Source organism: Triticum aestivum, chromosome 1B (assembly GCF_018294505.1).
Source record: "Triticum aestivum cultivar Chinese Spring chromosome 1B, IWGSC CS RefSeq v2.1, whole genome shotgun sequence".
Taxonomy (NCBI): Eukaryota; Viridiplantae; Streptophyta; class Magnoliopsida; order Poales; family Poaceae; genus Triticum; species Triticum aestivum.
In genome coordinates, this window is record NC_057795.1 from 681,323,421 (window position 1) to 681,331,441 (window position 8,021).

At 47.1% G+C, this 8,021-nt stretch overlaps 1 long non-coding RNA gene across 1 annotated transcript; it reads left to right on the forward strand.

Moving 5' to 3' along the window:
• Positions 1–2,041: 2,041 nt before the first annotated feature.
• LOC123148731 (uncharacterized) lies at positions 2,042–3,586 on the forward strand. The gene is made up of 2 exons (XR_006474096.1): positions 2,042–2,309; positions 2,998–3,586. It is a non-coding gene; the product is annotated as an uncharacterized lncRNA (long non-coding RNA).
• Positions 3,587–8,021: the final 4,435 nt, after the last annotated feature.

Below are 8,021 nucleotides of genomic sequence, written 5' to 3' on the forward strand. Positions count from 1 at the left end.
AAGCGTGAATAGTTTACCACAGACCTTCGGGTCCATAGTTATTAGCTAGATGGCTTCTTCTCTCTCTTTGATTCTCAATTCAAAGTTCTCCTCGATCTTCTTGGAGATCTATTCGATGTAATTCTTTTTGCGGTCTGTTTGTCGAGATCCGATGAATTGTGGGTTTATGATAAAGATTATCCATGAACAATATTTGAATATCCTCTGAATTCTTTTATATATGATTTGTTATCTTTGCAAGTCTCTTCGAATTATTAGTTTGGTTTGGCCTACTAGATTGATCTTTCTTGCAATGGGAGAAGTGCTTAGCTTTGGGTTCAATCTTGCGGTGTCCTTTCCCAGTGACAGCAGGGGCAGCAAGGCACGTATTGTATTGTTGCCATCGAGGATAAAAAGATGGGGTTTATATCATATTGCTTGAGTTTATCCCTCTACATCATGTCATCTTGCCTAATGCGTTACTCTATTCTTATGAACTTAATACTCTAGATGCATGCTGGATAGCGGTCGATGTGTGGAGTAATAGTAGTAGATGCAGAATCGTTTAGATCTACTTGTCGCGGACGTGGTGCCTATATACATGATCATGTCTAGATATTCTCATAACTATGCACTTTTCTATCAATTGCTCGACAATAATTTGTTTACCCACCGTGATACTTATGCTATCTTGAGAGAAGCCACTAGTGAAACCTATGGTCCGGGTCTATTTTCCATCATATAATTTTCCGATCTACTTTATTTTGCAATCTTTACTTTCCAATCTATATCATAAAAATACCAAAAATATTTATCTTATTAGCTCTATCAGATCTCACTTTTGCAAGTGGCCGTGAAGGGATTGACAACCCCTTTATCGCGTTGGTTGTAAGGTTCTTCTTTGTTTGTGCAGGTACGAGGGATTTGAGTGTAGCCTCCTACTGGATTGATACCTTGGTTCTCAAAAACTAAGGAAAATACTTACGCTACTTAGCTGCATCACCCTTTCCTCTTCAAGGGAAAACCAACGCATGCTCAAGAGGTAGCAGACGGCGACATGCAGGAGGAGCGACGAAGACCGGGGGCTGTGCGGGATGAGCGCGCAGATCGGGTTGGGACCCCTGCGTAGTATGCGCGGCGGCTATGCGGAGGGGGAATTTTTGGTCTTTTTCCAGGGAATTAGACTGATTGGTTGGTGTTAGCGATCCGAATGCTCACCTTTACCTTTTTTTTCATCATGATGATGATATATTGTTTTGGTATTAGTCAGATGGCAACTTTACCTTTTTTTCCTTCTTCATCGTGATATATCGTAGGACATGTCATTTTTTTTCTTTTTTGTCCTGCACATATTGATGGTGACATGGTGATTTTAAATGGTTTTATTCAATTCAATAATTTCAAAATATAGAACTAATTTAGGGATTTCATTGTACCGTTGGCACGGCAATTTTGTTTTCCACAATTACTGTAATCGCGAGAACGGCAACTTCTTTTCATAAATATGAGTGGTACATTTGTTTAAAAAATGTGGTAGTTTTACTCACTTTCTTTCTTTGTGACATAGGCATAGCGGTGCATAAATGATTTTTTTTCTTGACTATTTTCACAAATTAAGGCATTTTTTTATCTAATGATTTTATATATGATGATATTTTTGTTATATATGTCATGGCATTTTTGTTCGGCCACTGAAAGTCAAGTCAAAACATCACTTTTTAGACTTGGTATTAGTTTATAGCAAATTGGGCTTTTCTTAGGCCAACTGAGATAGTTATGACAACAACAAAGTAAGTATACTATAAAGAGAAGGGTTGTCTCCATCGTTCGCTCTAGGAGAACTATCCGTTCGTTGGTGCCTCCTCTCCTGGGGAACATTCTCTATATATTCACATCCAAGAACGACAACAATAATGGGGGTGCCCATAAAGATATAGTCTGCGTGCGTGTGTGCTTGCGTTCATAAAGTGAGTGTATGTGTGTTCATAAAGTGAGTATATACGTGTGACTGTATGGTGTTCAAAAGAAAAATCTCATGAAGGGAAAAGTAAAAAAAGAAATTCGCCGTGGCAGAAGCAAGCAAAGAGCGGGCCGGCCGGTTGTGGCAAGGCAGCAGGCAAAGAGAGAAGGCCGGGCCGGGCCGGGCCTTAGGCTATATACACGGGAGCCCACGCCCCAGCCGGTCGGTGGACGGACATTTTTTTTCTCCCCAACCAGCGAGGAAGAGGAAGAGGAAGCGGATCGAGTCGGCGAGAGCGAGGGCGAGGACGATGGCGGCGCTCCGGCTAGCGGTGAGGAGATTTTGCGACCGTGCGCTCGGGAGATCAGCGGTACTTGTCCTCTCCTACCTCCGACCCCTCTCCCTCTCCCTCTCCCTCTCTAGCGGCGTGGCAGCCAGATCAGATCTAGGGTTTGCCGTTTTGTTGTTCGAGTTGGGGCCAAAAACCTTGCGCAATTCTTAAGTTTTTTTACGAATTGGGGCCAAAAGCCCTCGATTACTGGCGGTTAGACATTGATCTGCTCTTCAGATCCGGCCATCGATTGTTGGAAACATTGATTCCGAGGATTTATGTACCTAATAACGTGAAAAAAAGTTTTATTTCTTTCAGCATATGACCGCTTGCTCCCAACTTTGATAAGCTTTGTCATGATAAGTATATCCTAGTGTAGTAGACCTTGGTGGTTATACGAAATTGACGGTGAGGGAAAAAGAGACGAATTTCCCCTCCCTCCTGTCTAAGGTTTCCCGAGCAAGCAAGACACATGCTTGTACGTAGTGCCTGGTGTTTGTGGTGTGATTCCTACCAAGTACTCCATACAGTATAATTGGCATGTGGTTGTTAGGGCCTTGCAAATTGTCTAGAGTGGCTACAAACAGGAGATAAAAGTATGAGTAAAGCCAGCTCAATTGAGACACTTTCATCTTCAAAATTTGGATAATGCCAGCTCAATTGGTTTTTTCAATTGCTAGCTTGTCAACCTTTGCTAGTCTTACTTATGTTACGGTTTCTGTTGCAGGGCATTTACGAGCTCAAGGCTGCCAAGGAATTCCCCGACATTGATCCTGAGCATCTCAAGGCTGCCAGGAAATTCCCCAAACTTCGTGTCAAGGATGCTGATGCTACGGCTCTGAATGTCTTCAAGATTCTCCGGGACAGTCCAGTCGATGGTCATAAAAATGTAACCCTTCGTGAAGTGCGCATGACTCTGAGGACCTTGGCTGAGATTCAGGAAGAAGAATGAAGATGGCGCTACTAGGAAGCAATATCGTCTCTTGCTCTAATATGAACTAGCTTTGCAGTATTGTAGTATTTGAATCTTTCCTATGTTGTCGCTCTGTGTCTCGATCTTCAAAACTGCTGGATGGATGTGATGTTTTGCTATTTTCTTGCTTCGCAAGGTTGAATCATCCTTCGATCTTGACATGCCCACCAGATTCGAGCGTAAGCTTTTGGGCTAGCGATAGGGGCGGCATGTACTTGGTATTCGTAAGATTTGCTGGATGCTTGTACTCAGTTTCCTTAAATTATAAAATACTATATGGTAATGGAATGGATCATTTGGAAAGAAATAAGATTTGATTGGTGGTGCAAGCCATTGATGATCATATTTGTCAGTTTTCCTTTTTACTTTTTTGCTATGGAAGTCCCCCTCGTGCATCTTTGTGTGAGAAGGCAAATTCTGGTGCCTTGTAAATTTTGCAAGGACGCATCTTTGTTTGAGAAGGCAAACTCTGGTGCCTTCTCTAGCCAGATGAACAAATTTTGCAAGGAGGTGTCTTTGTGTGAGAGGGCAGGCAAACTCTGCTGCCTTGTCTAGCCAGATGAACAAATTTTGCAAGGAGGTGTCTTTGTGTGAGAAGGCAGGCAAACTCTGCTGCCTTCTCTAGCCAGATGAACAAATTTTGCAAGGAGGTATCTTTGTGTGAGAAGGCGAACAAATTTTGCAAGGAGGTATCTTTGTGTGAGAAGGCATGAACAAATTTTGCCAGCTCGATTATAATTTTAACCTTCAAATTGAGATTGTGGGAAAACCAGCAATGCAAGCAGGGTATTTTTAATTGTTCCATGCTAGTCTTACTTACGATTTCTGTTGCAGGTTATTTACGAGCGAAAATTTGTAAGGAATTCGCCAATATTGATCCCGAGCATCTGAAGGCTGCCAGGACATTCCCCAAGATTCATGTCAAAAGGACGTCGATGCTACGGCTTTGGAAGTCTTCAAGATTCTCCAGGACAGTCCTGTCGATGGTCATAAAGATGTAACCCTTCGTGAAGTGCGCATGACACTCGAGACTGGCTGAGATTCAGGAAGAAGAATGAAGATGCGCTACTAGGAAGCAATATCGTCTCTTGCTCTAATATGAACTAGCTTTGCAGTATGTAATATTTGAACCTTTCCTATGTTGTCGCTTTGTGGGGACTACTGGACGTATGTGATGTTGGAATCTTTGCTATTTTCTTGCTTCTCAAGGTCGAATTGTTCTTCATCTTGACCTGCCCACCAGATTGGAGTGTAAGCTTTCAGGCTCGCAATAGGGGCGGCGTGTGAACATCTACTTGTAGTTTTTTTTTAGAAATGGAGGACCCCGGGCCTCTGCATCTCGACGATGCATGCAACCACTTTATTAATTATTCACACAAGACCTTACAAAGTCATACAAAAATAAAACTAAAGCCACCACAACATCTGTCACTACTCCTATCCAGTTGATTTAGGGATGCTGATAGTCTGGGCCTAATACCAAACAGACGTCGCAGCCAATCGTAACATCTAAGACCTGAGGTCCCAACCAGGACGCCTGCCGGGTATGGGGCACCCACCAGTCCGGGGCCCTCCTCAACCAGGACGCCTGCCGGGTATGAGGCCGACGCAACCACCTGCCACAAATCCATCTTTAGTGATGTACTGTTGCATGTACCTTGCCCGGTCTAGCCGCGTCGACGCCACCACGACGCCAGACAACACCACCATCCTGCGCTCGTCCATCATCACACGCCCACCGGTGAGACCCCGCTGCTCCATGCCGCTTAGACCCGCCGTTGTCGACGTGTCAGATACCACGCCGCTCCTCCTCTTGTCCCCTCCATCCAACACTTGCTTCAAAATGATGCCCCCAGGAGGGAGAACGACATCGAAACGTCGCCATCGTCCGATCCGGTAGACCCAGATCTAGGGTTTCCCCCGGAACCTTCCGATCAAGTTGACATGACCTGCAAAGACGATGCCTCGATAAGGAAACGACGTCTAAGACGCCACCATCGTCCGGCATGACCGCAGTCAGGCGCGATTTCCACCGGTGGCCATGGCCTCCCGATCTCACGGTTGGCTAGAACCGAGCGGAGTCTCTCCACGAAGACGAACGCCGGCGTCGGTAAACCGGCGGAGATCCAACATCTCCTCACCGTCCCTCCTCGTGCCGCCGGTCGGCGGAAGGGCACCCCACGGCGGATCCGATCGGGGCGTTGGATCCGCAGTCGCCGCCGCCACCATCTCCGCGCAGATTAGGTACCCCGTCGAATGGGGCACTGCCACCGCCGCTGTCCATTCAGGGCCGTGTAACGCCCCGAGACCGACGCTCCAGAAGACTTCCAGCTACTTCGAGTTTCATCGTGTGATTTGTTTTGTTTGTTACATCATTTGCATTGCATCATGCCATCAGGTCATTTAATTTTTAAAAACTCACCTAAATAAATTGCATAGATCTTTTGATCTATTTAAACCGAGGGAACTCACATGGTGACTTCTCTTTATAACATACCCTCCCGATATTTAGGGAGCTATATTATAAAATATTCCATTGTTTCGGAAATCACCATAACCCACTTGCAAATAGATCCCAATGCCTTTGTTATCTCAATTCTTGGTCTCCAACCTTGCCCATAATTTCTTTCATCATTTTCCGGAGCTCCACCAAAAATCCGATCATTTTTGGACCTTCCTAACCCTCACTTCCTATTCAAACCATTTGATTTTAAATCAAATGAGTTTGAATTTGAACGTTCAAAAATGCCCACTCCATTTTTTTCTTGGAACATGCGCATTTTTGCGAGTCCGGGAAATTTATTCCCGTGCCCAAACTCTTTCTCTACCTTTTTTTTCTTTTCTTCCCTTTTCTTCCTTTTTTTCTTCTGTTTTTTTAATAGAGCAAATAGAGGGAGAGAGAGCCCAGCCTAGATCTCAGGGTGGCCCATCCTTTTTCCCCTAAGGCCCGGCTATAGCCTCAGGCCGGCCGGCCCAAGAACCAGCCAAGGTCCGACCGAACCCTAGCCTCCCTATTTCCTACCCCTCGCTCCCTCCTCGTTCCCAGCGCCGCCAGGGAGACCGCATCCCTCGATCCACCTCTCCTCGATCCCCACCTTCCTCTCGCTCGCTCCCTCATCCCACTACCTCCTCCTCATCGCCTTGGGGCCCGACGCGCGCCACCACTGCAGGCCGGAGCCCCGTCGACCACCTCGCTGCCGTCGCGCCCAGGGGGGCCACCAGCAAGGCCCTACGCCCGCAGACGTCGTCCTCCGGCGCCCAAGTCCCGCGCGAAGCGCCAAGCCTCCATGGCTGCACCTCCTTCACCGCCCGAACCCGTCGTCCTCAACCCCGTCAAGCTCCGTCGCGCCCCGCGCCCTCAAGTGTCTCGTGCCCCGCCGCCGTCCGTCTTCTCGATCCAGCGCTGCCCTGCTTCCTCGTCCTCGCCGTCGCTTCCCTACACCTCTAGGCGCCGCCCCCGCAGCCCTCTCCATCGAGCAGGATCAGGAGCGTCACGAGGACGCCCGCCTCGACCGCGCCTGGGCTGCGTTCTCGCCCTGGCTGCTTACCCAGGGACCACGCGGTCCGATGCCGGCCTCGCCAAGGTCCAGCTTCGCCAGCTCCTCCGGCCCAGCTCCCGCTGACCTCCTCAAGTTCACGACCTAGGACCTGAGACCCGTTGCCTCCGCTGCTAATTTTCCATGGACGTCAAGTACCAGTACCACGACCCTGGATGGCTGCGAGTCGTGTACCTCTACAGCTAGTGCGTTTTGCGTCAAGTACCACTACCGTCAAGTACCTCTTCGCAAGACCAAGTTCCTCTACGACATGTGTACGACTACCGGCGCCGAAGTCCGCGAGTACCACTACATTTGCGATGTACATCTACACCAAGACTGGACCGACAAGTACCGCGAGAACATTTGCACCTCTACCGACGCCGTGTACGACTACTTCCCACGACGACCGTTGCGAGAACGTCTACTTCCATCTACACCGCATCAAACTCGAACCGCCCCGAAACGCACGCTTCAAAGGTATAACCGCCGAGAACGACCGCCGTGGAACGAATGCATGTGTGTTGTATGAGATGCCCGCGTTTGCACCGTGTCCGAAATTGTCGCGTGCATGTTTCACCTCGTTGCCATGCCACCATCTTGTGGGAACCCGGTATCCGGGATCACCCCACCTTCTATCGCATGTCACGCTCTCGTCACTTTTCCTTTTGCACCGGTATCTCCATGAGCTATCGGAACCGGAATGTTGCCGTGGCATCATTTTCGGATTCGTTGCCGTGGCATCCGTTTCATTCCGCCATGGCGACTAATGCTTCATAACATGCTTATGTTAACGCTTTTATAAAAATTGCATAAAACTTGAGCATGTCATCTGCATCATGTTAACAACATTAAAAATGTTTAAATTGTTGTTGCATTAAAATGCTAATGCATATGAAAATTTACCGGAATTGTTGTTCGTTGCTTCCGGCCTCATTTAAACTTGACTAGATAGGTAGTTTTACTTTGCTTCACCCTCTTGCCATGTTAACCAACATTTAATATTGTTGAGTACATAAACGAGATCAAACTAAATAACTTGTTGTGGTGTTTCGTCAATATGCAACTCGTTGCATATTGATCTCCACTTAATTTGTAGAACTGCTTGTGCACTTTGCCATGCCATGCTTCATTAAACTGGACATGCATCATACTCGTTTGTGCATCATGCCATGTTGATGTGTTGGTTATTTACTATGTTGTGTGCTTCTTTTCCGGTGATTGCTTCTTCGGGATGGTTCC